The sequence below is a fragment of the Xenopus tropicalis genome, chromosome 7 (assembly GCF_000004195.4).
Source record: "Xenopus tropicalis strain Nigerian chromosome 7, UCB_Xtro_10.0, whole genome shotgun sequence".
In the NCBI taxonomy this organism is placed as follows: Eukaryota; Metazoa; Chordata; class Amphibia; order Anura; family Pipidae; genus Xenopus; species Xenopus tropicalis.
In genome coordinates this window covers 81,738,109-81,752,816 of record NC_030683.2, presented here as the reverse complement: position 1 = coordinate 81,752,816, position 14,708 = coordinate 81,738,109, and the positions used below count along the sequence as shown (strand labels likewise).

At 39.8% G+C, this 14,708-nt stretch overlaps 1 protein-coding gene across 3 annotated transcripts in view; it reads right to left on the bottom strand.

The window, feature by feature from the left end:
- Window positions 1-14,708, bottom strand: part of dscaml1 (Down syndrome cell adhesion molecule like 1) — a 141,546-nt gene that overhangs the window by 103,519 nt on the left and 23,319 nt on the right. The gene's annotated exons all lie outside the window — the stretch shown is intronic.

Genomic DNA, 14,708 nt, shown 5'->3' with positions numbered 1-14,708 from the left:
CACAGAAATGTGTGGCTTAGAGGGAACACTGTTGTAAAGCCGAAATGGGGCACCTTCTGCAAGTGAATCCCCAGAATTTTCAGTGTATTTAATTTTAGATTTTAACCAGAATATTTCTGGCTGGAATTTTATCACATTTGTATTGCCTAACTGAAAATGAAGCAAGCAGGACAAACGGGAGAATGAAGAGCCATTATTTGTCTCACACTGAAATGTTCCTTAATGCTTCATTAAATGCCACACAGACCCTGAAAGGCTCAGCTGATAGCCCTCAAGCCGAAAGAAGTCTGCAGTGCAGCACAAAATTCTCTGCATTGGCTGGAAAAGCAAGGGATCATCTAGCAAGGATAGAGTTAATTTGGTACACACATTTTATATAGCATTGCCTCTTTAAAAATAGAATGTATATAAAACTATATACATATGTACATGTATACTATACCTTGATATGAAATAAAGATTTTTGTTCTTGTTACTTTGTTGGTGTGATCCAAAGTCCAGTCTGTGAGCCTACGCAAAAGATGTATCTATTGTGAGGAGTGGTGCTTTTGAACCCTGATGCCATTCTACCAAATTCTCACAATTGAAGAGGTTGTTTACTTCACGTTAACGTTTAGTATGTTATAGAATGGTCTATTCTTAGCAAGTTTTCAATTGATCTTCATTTTTTGTTGTAGTTTTTGAGTTGCCTTCCTCTTCTGACTCTTTCCTGCTTTCAAATGGGGTCACTGACCCCGGAAGTCAAAAAACTATTGCTCTTTAAGGCTACCATTGTATTGTTATGGTTACTTTTTATTACTTATCTTTCTATTTAGGCCCTCCATTTATATCCCTGTCTCTCTTTCAATCCACTGCCTAGTTGCTAGGTTAAATTGGACTCTAGCAACTAGCGTGCTGCTAAAAATCCCAAACTGGAGAGCTGCTGAACAAAAGGCTAAACAACTCAAAATCCACAATTAGAATCCGTCTCTACATCATACTATAAATTCAAAGGTGAACAACCTCTTTAACAGATTAATAATGTCAAATACAATTAATTTATATTATTTCTCATACCTGTTATCTGCTCAAGACATGTAAACTATGCTTAGGAATCAGGTATCCCAAGGACTTTTTCTAGAGGATTTAAATTTAGAGACTAGGAATAACATTTTCAGCACTCTTCAGGACAAAGCATTTTGGATAGTACTGATCTGCATATACCTTTCTTGTATACACTTTACACATCTACAGATCTCAGACTAACTTAGTTATGCAGTCACCTTGCGATAGGTGTAGGTAATATCAGAACATAAAACTTGTCTTTTATAGAATTTCCATTCACATGAGATACTGGCACTTTCATTGTGATTATCCATGGTCTGGGTCCCCTAAAGAGAAAGAAGCTAGGAACAATGATGAAAAGGGGGTAAGCAATGATGCAAAGGGGATGGAAGATGTAAGCTATGAGGTTAGACTGTCGAGGTTGAGGTTGTTTTCTCTGGAAAAGAGGCGCTTGCGAGGGGACATGATTACTCCGTACAAATACATTAGAGGGGATTATAGGCAGATAAGGGGTGTTGTGTTTTCCCATAAAAGCGATCAACGCACCAGAGGCCACTCCTTTAGATTAGAGGAACGGAGCTTCCATTTGAAGCAGCGTAGGTGTTTTTTCACGGTGAGGGCAGTGAGGTTGTGGAATGCCCTTCCTATTGATGTGGTAATGGCAGATTTTGCTAATGCCTTTAAGAGGGGCCTGGATGGGTTCTTGAACAAGCATAGTATCTAAGGCTATTGTGATACTAATATCTACAGTTAATACTAATGGTTGTATATATAGTTTATGTATGTGAGTGTATAGATTGGTAAGTATAGGTTGTTTGTGTTGGGTTTACTTGGAAGGGTTGAACTTGATGGACTCTTTTTTCAACCCTATGTAACTATGTAACTATAGGGTCTCATGAGAGAACCGAGCAGGCTGTTAACATTATTATGCTGAAAGGGATACTGTCATGATTTTTATGTTATACTTTTTATTTCTAATTTACACTATTTACATAACAAATAATGCACTCTACCATTTAAAATGTTACTCTTGAACCAACAAATGTATGAGTCTGAGCTTTCAGAAAGAGCCAGCACTACACATTAGACTGCTTTAGGGCAGGGGTACACGGGGAGATTAGTAGTGCCGCAACAAATCTCCATTGTCGTGTGCGACTAATCTCCCCGCAATGCCATCTCACCGCCTAGAATGTAAATCACTGGTGGGATGGCATATGGGGCGCCGTGATTTGCCAAAGTCGCCGAAGTTTCTCTCAAGGCAACTTCGGCAACTTTGTCAAATCACAGCGCCACGTATGCCATCCCACCGGCGATTTACATTCTAGCCGGTGGGATGGCATTGTGGGAGATTAGTCACCTGTGGCGACTAATCTCCTTGTGTGTCACTGCACTTAAGATAACCTATTGTTTATCCTACTCCCAATTTAACTGGAGGAGTCACAAGCCAGACTTGGATTTCTTACTACTGAGTGCTATTCTGATATCTACTGGGAGCTGCTATCTTGTTACCTTCCCAGTGCTCTGCTGATCAACTGCTAAGATTGGGGGGGGGGGTGATAACATTCCAACTTGCAGCACAGCAATAAAGTGTGACTGAAGTTTATCTGAGCACAGGTCACATGGTTGTGGCACCCTGGGAAATGAAGAACAGTATTCCTTTAAGTTTACTTCTGGGAGAAAAGATATCAAGTATTATTTCCATTGTCTTGGGCTTCTGTGTGTGCAGGGGAAAAAAAACTATGCTCTAAATGGAACACACTGCATTCAGCTAATCAAACAAATCGAATTTCACTTAGGGCGAGTATAGTCAATGACCAAATCTCCACCTTTATACAAAACACTCATCTGTGTGGTTCACTAGAAACAATGGTGCAGTGATATGAGCAACAGAGAGGATTTCTCCTCTTGTCACACTCTGACACAGGCTATCAATGATTCTTTCATTACCAACTATTGAGCTGTAGGCAGAGACCCAAGCACAGGAAAAAGAGGTCCGGAAAGAAAAATAACAGTTCCACATTACCACTAAGAAACTATACACCATTTAACCCCTTAGCTGCCAACAGAAGACTGGTAAAATATTTATTACTTTTCTGTGAAAACGTGGAATTACAAATACAGCAGTTCTGAAATAAAAATATTGCTTGGGACAAATTTTGCTACAAATAGGTTTTACATTTTGTTAGGGGGGAATATACACTAATTACATATAGTTCATGAAGTTCATGCAACTTCATTATATGTAGTTCATGCTCATAGGAAAAAAGATTAAGAAACATATTGCATAAACAAATAAAAAATAGAGGGGTTGATGTGTCCCTGCCAGAAGCACAGTAGGAGGGGAGTAGCCAATCACAGCCCTGCAGTCACACAAGCAACGACAGACTTCAGTTCCCAATCAGGTCAGCCTGGCTTCTTATTGGTTCCTATCCTACAGAGCAGTGTGCAGAGTGCTGCCGGCACCAGTACACATCCTGGGAAAGGAGGCAGCAGGAAGTGGAATAGATGGGTGGCACATTCCTTCTACATTTAGAGGAGTACAATTCATTGGCACAATACTGTTTTTCACACAACATGTCACGTTTAATGAATCCTATATGTAGACAGCTAATTGTATGGTATTTCAACAAGCATTTGGCTTCATTTATTTTTTATCAATAAAACTGCCTTATTTATGGAAAAAACAAATACCTTTTTTGCATATTATATTACTTTAAAATAAAACACAACAAATGTGCCCTGAAGGCATGCCTCAACAAAAAGCTATAGTGAAATCATTTCAAAAAAGGCATGAATACAAAATGAAGTGTTATCTAAAATGCATACCTAGGAAAATATTTAATAGAAACCACAGCTAAGCATAAAACAACACTATACCCCCCTTTAATAAAAGACACTAGTTATCTCATCTGCCTAACACAGGCCACATATGTTGTCATACCTCCCAACATTTGAAAAACAAAAAGAGGGACAAAAAGATTTGGTGCGCGCTTTTGTGACCACGCCTCAATTAACACACCCCATTTTTTTCTAAAAATACTCCTTTTATATAGTTGAAATGGTGGGATCAGATGCAAATGTGCTATATCCTCATACTGTACTACCTAAGGAAAACAAAATAGCAACTCCTACATATAAAATACAAATATAGAGAGAAGGCAGTCAGTTATGTATGTATGTACGGTATGTATGTATGTATGTATGTATGTATAACTTTATTTATAAAGCGCCACAAGGGTACGCAGTGCTGTACAATCTTACAATATACAGAATTACACACAGGGAGGACAAATGTTATAATAAATATAAGTGAGTTATAACTATCTACCAGTTTTGCCCCCCCCACACAGGGGAGACAGTACCCCCCATACACAGTGCCCCCCAGGCCCCCATAGACAGTACCCCCCATATACAGTGCCCCCATACACAGTGCCCCCCATACACAGAGCCCCCCAAACACAGTGCCCCCCAACACAGAGCCCCCCATACACAGTGCCCTCCATACACAGTGCCCCACCATACACAGTGCCCCCCATACAAAGTGCCCCCAAACACAGTGCCCCCCATACACAGAGCCCCCCATACACAGTCCCCCCCATACACAGAGCCCCCCATACGCAGTGCCCCCCAAACACAGAGCCCCCAATACACAGAGCCCCCCCATACACAGAGCCCCCCATACACAGTGCCCCCCATACACAGAGCCCCCCATTCACAGTGCCCCCCAAACACAGAGCCCCCCATACACAGAGCCCCCCATATACAGTGCCCCCCAAACGCGCTCCGACTCCTTGCGCTGCTTCTCTCCTTATGTGGTTCCTTCTCCGGCAGTCCCAGGCCCTTTTATAAGGTTGTGTGTATGCATGACGTCATTACGCACGGGCGCAACCTTGTAAAAGGGTCTGGGACCGCCGGAGAAGGAGCCACAGGAGAGAAGCAGCGCAAGGAGTCGGAGCGCTCATCTTAAACCTTCTCATCCCGCTGTCGCGGATCCTTCTATGAATGTCCCACATTTCCATAATCTATTACGAAAATGTGGGACATTCAGGGAACTATCCGGGACAGCGGGATGCGCTATAGAAAGCGGGACTGTCCCGCTTAAAGCGGGACAGTTGGGGGGTATGTGTTGTTAGTGGTGCAGGAAAAATAAGAAACACTGTGCTCTACACCAGAAGAATGATTAAAATACTTGACATGTTAATCATTAATGCCATAAATGCCATAAATGCCACTGTCACAAAGTGATCAAAGATACCTAGATACCTAGATACCCAAGTATTGTGCATGGGCAGATATATGGTATCACTAAGAAATTTGGACAGTAAGGTAAACAGCAGCACTGGTATTAATGCACGCAGAGTATGCCTGTCGAAATGTATGCACAGATACACAGTATCCCTGTCAAAATGTATGCATATTGCATACATACATACACAGCATCCCATGCAATAAAACAAACAAAAACAAAAAAATCTGACATTTAAACTAAAATATTAACCAGCAATGAAGCGGTGGGCTGTGTAAGTAGGATTGAAACTATGAGCGCAAGAAGCAGACACCAAGGATATTGCAGCATGTATGTTAAAGATACAATGACAAAAATTACTAAGACAAATGCTCACAGCTATTAAAATGCACACAGAAACCCAAAGCCACAGTGCTGCATTAAAAAAGGGATGAAAGAGATACACCACTGTATACACAGACTCCTTGGGTCACAGCTAATTAAGTTATATGTCTGAAAATGTTGTCAGTAACATATTAATTGAACTGGTGAACTGGGCCAGGACCCAAATGCACCTCAAAAGTTTGGAGAGCCAAATCATTTAAATTAATGGCACTGCTGGGGCACTGGATTCTCCACTCCCCCTTTTTAAACTACACCCACTTCAGACCATACCCACATTAATGGTGGTAGCGCAGCAAAACCCCAAATGGTTGGTGTAAGCATATCACCCTTCATTGATATGTGAAAGAATTATATTATGTCATATTAAGACTTAACTTGTGTGCCTGTGTGTGCCTGCCTTACCTAGTCTGCGTGCCATACTTTGCCAGCACTATGCTGCCTGTGTGTGCCATGCTCTGCCTGCCCTATGCTGCCTGTGTGTGCTGGCATGGCTCCTACAGTGTCTGAGATGTTAACAGGTGAACAATGTGGGGGCTTGAGCCTGAGGTATGAACAATTCAGGGATTAAAAGGTGTGAACAATACATTACATGTTTAAACATGTTTAAACAATACAGTGTTTTACAGCCTGAATCTGAGGTGTGAACAATGCAGGGGGGCAGTTAATCTCAGTACTGATATCATTTAAAGTTTACACAAAAGTAAGAAGTCACAGCAACCAGACAGGTGGGGGCCACATAGAGGGGGTCCACTGGCCAAGGAATAGTAAGAATACAACATCAAGATCAGTATTGCTGACTGTGTGAATTAGTGATTGAATGTATTGTTCTGCTACAAGAGATTTGTCAACTTGAGAGTGAGTGCCTGTTATAGATTGTGGCTTTCAGGGGGTATGTGTTTTTGTTGACTTGTATACGTAATGCTAAGTTTTATATATCAGAGTTAAAAAAAGTTTTGTTAAGTTCAACCTTTCCAAGTGAACCCAGCACACACAAACCTATACTGACCTATCTATACACTCACATCCATAAACCACATAGCAATATATAACAAGCAATACTAACTGTAGATTTTAGCATCACAATAGCCTTGGATATTATGCTTGTTAAAGAAATCATCCAAGCCCCTCTTAAAGGATAAACAGAATCTGCCATCACAACCTCACTGCCCTTACTGTGAATAACCACCTACGCTGCTTCAAATGAAAGTTCCGTTCCTCTAATCTAAAGGGGGGCCTCTCGTTTTTATGGGAAAAAATAACACCCCCTATCTGCCTATAATTCCCTCTAATGTACTTGTACCGAGTAATCATGTCCCCTTGCAAGCTCCTTTTTTCCAGAGAAAAAATAAACAACCCCAACACTGACAGCCTAACCTCATAGTTTAAATCTTCCATCCCCTTTACCAGTTTAGTTGCAGTCTCTGCACTCTCTCCAGCTCATTAATATCCTTCTTAAGGACTGGAGCCCAAAACTGCACTGCATACTCAAGGTGAGGCCTTACCAGGGACCTATAAAGAGGCAAAATTATGTTTGCATCCCCAATGGCCTTTTTTATGTAAATCATCACTTTATTTGCTTTAGTAGCCACTGAATGACCCTGCCTGGAATTAGACACTTGTTATCTATAAGAATCCCCAGATCCTTTTCAATTAAGGATCCCCCAAAACACTACCACTTAGTAGAAATTATATAAATGAAAGTTATACACAAGTGGTTAACTTTGCACTTTTCAACATTGAACTTAATTTTCCAATTTGGTGCAACTTAATTTTACTCTACTTATATGTTGAATTAACATGTTCTACTTTAATTAAATTGGAGGAATTTAGCCTGTTGCAATAGTTCATCTCAAGCTTGGAATAGGACAGGGCTGAGCATGAGACAATGCTGCCCCCAGAACCAAAAAAAGGCAGACCACCAGTTTATACCTTTTATTATCTATATAGTCAAGCTCACTCAATGCCCTAATATATCCCCCCCTTTGCCTGCCAGTGCAGTATAATGTCACTACGTCTCCCCTGTCTTGAGCCAGTTGTTTAAGCCAATACTCTAACTTGTTCCTTATATTACCAGCACTTTTCCTTTGTTCATTTTAAACACCAATACTCCAAATCCTTACTTCAATTTAATCCATGCCAGTTATCAAGCCCCAATACATGTCCTGCACTTACCTCTTTTGCACTGGAGGGGGTCTGGGGGGGCATCGCTAGTGCAGAGAGTGCTAGAGCAGGGGAAGCAGTGGTGTTGGTGGCTTAGGATCAATGAGTAGTGGTAGTAGCAGTGACAGGGAAAGCAGTTTACAGTGGCTGAGAGGGTGATAATTTAGCATCCATCATCTACATGCACTTAGCACACCCTTAATACTTAATTTTGGCATAATAAGAGCAAATGTAATCCTGAGCAACTTTCCAATAGGCATGAATTAATATTTTCTGAACTGTTTTTGTAAACCATTAATCCATTTCATACACTTTGAATGCTTATTCATTAATCAGTCTATTAACAAATCCTGAGTGTGCCGTCATTTGAGCCTGTATATATATATATATATATATATATATATTTTTTTTTTTTTTTTTTTTTTTTTAATTGTTTGTTTTTTTAATTTTTCTATATTAAATTTATTTTTTATACAGGAAGAATTTATACATGGTAAGGTCTAAAGGATGCAAAACAGTCGACTACATTTTAGTTGTCAGTACTTTGCACCTAACTACCTGCAGGCCTCACAATCTATCAAAATTAGAAATATATACAAAGTAAAGGCAAAGCTATTTTTTTTTTTGCAATTTCAGCCTCCATCCCTTTACTTTATTTTTTTACCTGTTTGCCCCTCTCTTTTTCTGTCTTTTCAGGCTTACTACTTTTCTTATTCCTCTCTCATCTTTCTCTCAGCCTTCTTTCCGTTGTTTCTCTCAGATTCTTCCACCCCCCCTCCATATCTTTTCATCTCCTCACTCTCTCCCCCTTCTATCCACAGCTCACAACTTCATCTGAATATCTGAATTAGCACAGAAAATGAAAACATCTCGCACCTTCTCTTCTCGTTTCCATGGTGATGAGATAAGAATCATTCCAGGCCTCATGGGGAAGATCGTAGAGCTCCTAACACCCATCCCCCAAAACCCTAACCCCCAAATTTATCAAACCCCATTTACAGAAGAGTAAGCCAAAAGGGTCACAGAAGGTCACAGTTAAAAAAATGTACAGGCTAATTATTGGGGTGCAGATAAATTCACCATTTTGCTGTTAGGGGTTCAAACACAAGCTTTGGAGTAATTTCCAGAATGATGTAAAACACATTGAATAAAAAAACATTCCAGGGGAAATGATTAACATGATATAATAGCACACAGGCTGAGAGAACATAGAATAGCAATTTTCAGAAGGAGGGAGCAGCAGATACACAGCTATATTAAAATGCACAGAAATACATTAACATGCAGCCAGATGAAATAACACGCATCAATATGACATGCTTAACAATATAACACAAGGGTAACATCTATATATAGAGTCAGGACAGGAACAGGCCTACAGCAAAGAGATGGAATGCTGAAAAACCATGTGTGGTCATTTACAAAGATCCAGGACAGAAATGTGCAAAGGAATGCCCCTAAGAACTTCTGTATGGGGTCTGGATTTGCTTCAAAATTCTCGCTGCATAAAAAAATTGTGAGGTCTCGCAGCAGGCACATGTGCCACCACTAACCTGCACATCTGAATGACACATGAGTTAGCAGACTGGTAGGGATGCCTACATGCCTCCCCTGGCCTTTCATGAATATAGCACTGCAGAACACAAACAGAACTGTATTTATGGGAGTGGCCAAAGATCTCTGTGCTCTAAAATGGAGTACAAAGTCCTGCTTCACCTAAACAAGTGAGGAAATTAGAGTGCAAGAAAAAAAATGCCATGGTATATAAAGTAAAGCACCAAATGAATTCTTAAACTAGCCATAAACCACAAGTTTTGCTGGTTTAACATCATAAAATCAAGCCAATTTGATGCTGGGACAAGTGATCGAGTCTTAACTGTGGTCTATGCAGACCCATCAGCAGGTGAACGTGCTCCTGGTCCTATGGCATTTTTAAACCTGTTTCATAGATGGCCATTTTTCAACCAGATATTGGTCGGCTAGACCATTGGCTTACCACTTGACACAGGCCAATAATGTACTGAGTTGTTCTGGGGGAGGGGCAAGATCGATAGCTAATATGACCCAATACTATAACCAGCTATACATTTAAAAACAGACAAAAAGACACATATAAATATACAACTGTGCAATGATTATCTTATATTGCCTAAATATCTACCAAGGGAGCTATGTAAAGGCACATATAAGCTCCCTGATGTAGAACTAGATACCTTGTGTTTACTGGTGGCTGCTCCTTGGGGTTGACCACAGGAGGAAATGTAATTTTGGCTCAGTAGTAAATGAAATGACTTTAACCCCCAGCCTTTGTTTACCATTGCACTTACCTGAGTACCCTCAGCTTTCTCTTTTATCTTCCTCTACAGTGAGAGATCAGTAAGACATTCCCTTGTGATCAAGCCTCCTGTATCATAACTACCTGTCTCCTAATTCTAAATCCATTACTGCACCTCACTTGTTCCCCTATTTCCCTATTTTCTGACTTCCCAGTTTTGACCCTTGGCCTGTTATTTAGATTTTTGCTTGTTTGCCACTGGCCCTGACCCTGTGTATATCTGTACAGATATCAATGCAGCTGGGGCGGCGAGGGGTTCATGCCGCCACCAGAGTTGACATCACTCACATGCTGCACATGACGTCACTTTCACAATGTAGGGGGTGCATTTAGATCTGATGCCTAGGGTGGCACTGGACCTAGTTTCATGCCAAAAATATCAGTGTATGCTGTGGGTTACTAAAGTATACTTAATGTATGTTATTTAATTGCCCCAAATATCCTCTAAAACAGGATAACCTAGGTATAGTTAATCTGGAAAAGGAAATCCTGTAGACCCAGTTGACCATCAATATGTCTATCCCTTCAGCATCAAACTCTAGTATTGGTACCTTTTTTAATCTCTTTGTTAGACATCTCACACTGGCATGAATGAATGCACAATACAAACATTTGCACTAAATACAAATTACAGACTACACGATCATGATCTGTTTTTTGCATATCTTTTAAGAAGGAATCTATATGAGCTCTCATAAGCCAGATCGGATATGGAGTCATTCACAGCACCTTACTAGATTCAATAAACACTGCATACGCACCACCCCCCTCCAATAAGAGATCCTGACGTTATGTCACAAGATATATCTTTGCACCTGCGCAGGTGCTGAACTAAATATAGTCCCATCGTTAGCATTACCAGTAATGTTATTAGCCTGTAATAGCCTTATAATTAGCTCTACACCTGCATGCTGAAGTGGATGTATCCCATCTGTGAGTCTGGCAGATCAGAGTAATCAACTGGGTTCTTAATATACAGTACATATTTGGGTGGGGACTTGAATACAGAAAGCAGAGCAGTCATAGTAATTAAATGCATACTGGTAAGTCTATAATGTGTTTTGAGTCAAACTGAAGCAAAACAACAAATATCAGAATCTGCTTATATATGAGAGAGCACATATATATCATTGTTTTGATAAATTTACATAACATATGTTTTCAGTAGGGCTTTCTAACAGGATGCATAAAACTGAAGTAAATTTTATTCCAGAGTAAACCAACCGACAAGGATCTTGTTTTTTTTAATCTTACTAAAGTAACTTATCACAGCTAATTGCTGACTTTTTGCAGAATTTGAAGTTGGCAAAAACTGAGCTAAACCATGAATCAAAACTATAAAAGTCATGTCTGCCACATGCCAAACCCAAATCTTTGGGTTTGGCATGTGGCAGACAAATTATGCAGTGAAGCTAGGCATAACCCAGCTGTACATATTAGTACTGATTTCAAAATTAATGGTAGATGAAGAACCTTAAGAATAAATTCAGGGATCTAGGATCTATCTTTGCCTATGCCATGTTCAATTTAAGACAGAGAAAGCTCAGGGAGCTAAATGTGTGGCTAAGCCTAAAGTTTTGAAGGGTCATTAATTAAAATTATGAAAATTATTTTTTATTTAGATAAAACTTGGCTTTACATACGAGGTGTTTTATGCACTACATTTTTTATAGAGACCTACGTTGTTTGGGGGTACAGTATTTATCCTAAAATAATTTTTAATAAACTTGAAAAAATTAAAAAGCTTATTGTAAAAATAAAACTAGGTAAATACACAGGCCATGTAAAATAAACAATGTTTGTAATATAGTCAATTAGCCAAAAATATCATCTGGAGTGGATGTCTACCATAATAGCCCAAACACAACTTCCTCTTTTAAGTTCTAAATTAGTCATCAAATGGGGGGGCACATAAGGCTGTTCAGTTAGTTTGCCTTTGATCTTGAGCACACAGGTCAGATTCAAAAGCAAACAGCAACGTCCCCTTAAGTCACTGGGGCTCATTTATCAATGCATCGCAGCACACAAACCGACGCAATTATGATTATGCGCCATTTTGTGGGCACACGCAATTGCATATGCGTTACATTGCGTCGGTTCATTTATTTTTCCGCCAGTTCTTTTTATGCGCATGTCGCAAATACTGGGCAATAATGTCGCAAACAACTACATGTTTTTTGGGGGTGTCGCTAGGGGCGTGTTTTAAGTGCCCAATTTTTGCGAGAGTGCGCCCTTTGCACCTATATATGTGCTATTTGCGCGTATATAGGGGCAGATTTGCACAGGCACGGCTGCATTGAAATCTTTACGCCTGTTCATTTGTGGCGTATTTCTGACTGCGCGTTCTTCAACATTTGTGCTAGTATATTCGCAGATTTGCGCTACAATAAACTAATTTAGGTATGTCATTAATAAAACCATGTTAATGTTAATTTATGATATGTTGATTAGCATTATTAGAAAAATATAATTGTTAATTTGTTTACAATGTGTTAATAACATTTACCCTTTTTTTTAACTTTGTTCTTATCTATAAAGGCAGTTTCCCTTGCTAATGTGATGGAGTCTTTCATATCTTTTTTCCATTTAAACACCAACTGACTAGGTTGTTAAGTTAGGAAGCAAGTAGTTGGTACGGGTTTATAAGAGCATTAGCTTGCACCATCTATGCACACAATTTATGACAAGTTTTGCGTCGTCATATGTGCAGTTTTGCGACATTATATGTGCATGTTTGTATAGCGCAGCAGTTTGCGTCAAAACTAGCGCATGAAACTTTAAGCGGCCGAGTTTGCGCTATACTGTTAAATATACTTATGCGCAGGGCAAAAGTTTTTTCTCTGCGACTATTATAGCGCTGCGATGCGTTGGTAAATGAGCCCCATTGATTGGTTACTGGTAACAGATTAGAGAAATGCAAAGGAGCAAGTTGAGTTCTGGCTATTATGTTGGGCATCTGTTCACTTCAGCTTTTATAGATTACAGCCTATTAGAGACTTTTAGTCGACCCGCACCCAACCCTAACCACTCTGCTTCCAGCCCGAACCATAACAGCTCCTTCTATTTATAGACCCCCACCGGACCCACCTATCTCTGACATTATGTAAGGGGCAGAGCATGTGCACACCTATGAATTCCAGGAGTCAAAAGCTGGCAGTCAACCCTAAGTTGACCCGAAACCCCCTGACCCACAGGTTTAGGGCTGACCCACAAATCACTACAGTTTATCTATTAATCCAGTTTAATTTTTAATGGTATGGTGATTTAAATAACAGACAGAGCCATTATCCAACAAACCACATGTCCCAAGCATTCCAGATATCTGGTCAACAATTTTTGAAACTGAACCTAACCCTAACCTGCTGCTTCCTAACCAGCACCCAATCCAGTCCACAGTTCTCATCTACTTTATGATTCTCACTCTGCCAAACTGTCAAAAGGAGAAGCTCTTGAAGAGCGCACCTTGGAGTCACTATCTTGGCCCGAACCCTCAGGTCCCTTAGCTTTCAGGGCAATCCACTTATCACTAATTTTGATCACAGTGCAAACTAAGTTGGTTATGAGAGGAGTTCCCAAAGGTGCTAGTTATATGGCCTTCCAAATACATGGAAGGGAACGATTATCAAAGTGTATACATACAGTAAGGTTTGTATCTCTGTGCTGAATATTCAATGTGTCAACCAGTGAACTTGCCTTTTCTACATTCTTTAGATGCACTTAAAGACTTAACAGAGAGGAAAGAGCAGAGCCAGACTATTTAGCTACAGACAGAGACAGCTTTAAAAATGGCTGTTCAACTTATCCTTCTGTCTAAAACGTCTTGACTTCTGTTCCTTTTTAAATACATATGAACACCAATTTTGCATTCTTGGATTTTACATAATTGTGAAGGCCCCTGGAGACCAAACTGCATTTACCTGTTTTTCCTAAATTTACACTTTCTTGCAAATTGCATTAAATTTACCAGGGGCCCCTGAGAAATGTGTAGCAGAGGTTCTACTGCAGATAGTCATGGTGCATATTACATGGAACACTCATCATTGATCAAGAATATTGTATATAACCTGGAACTGTTTTTATGGAAAAATTCTATACCAGTGGTAAGTAAAGGGTGGTTCTTCAGACCACCTTAGGCTGGGAGTTGAATTCAAACTGGGGCACAATTTACAAATCCTATCTTCTCATATTGTATGAGTTTTACTTCATACAATGTTAAGTCCACAATGCATAAGCGTGCATAAATCTTGCATGGAGTACCATAAGTTTGGAATATTTACACAATTACATTACAAGATTGTAATCAATGTCAAAGCTAAAGGGATCCACAGTAATATATCAGGGGTTTATGAAGCTTAACACGCTGACGTGTTCAATCCTTTACTTCTCAAAGCTTTCAGTAAGACACATCAGTATGTGTTGACATGTCATTTTGTTTACTAATAAAGGATTACTTTTAAATCTGCAGGGGCCATGGATCCCTGTCAGGTATACGGACTGCTGATAACTTCCACTATATATCTGAAAGGAGGTTCACTTTCA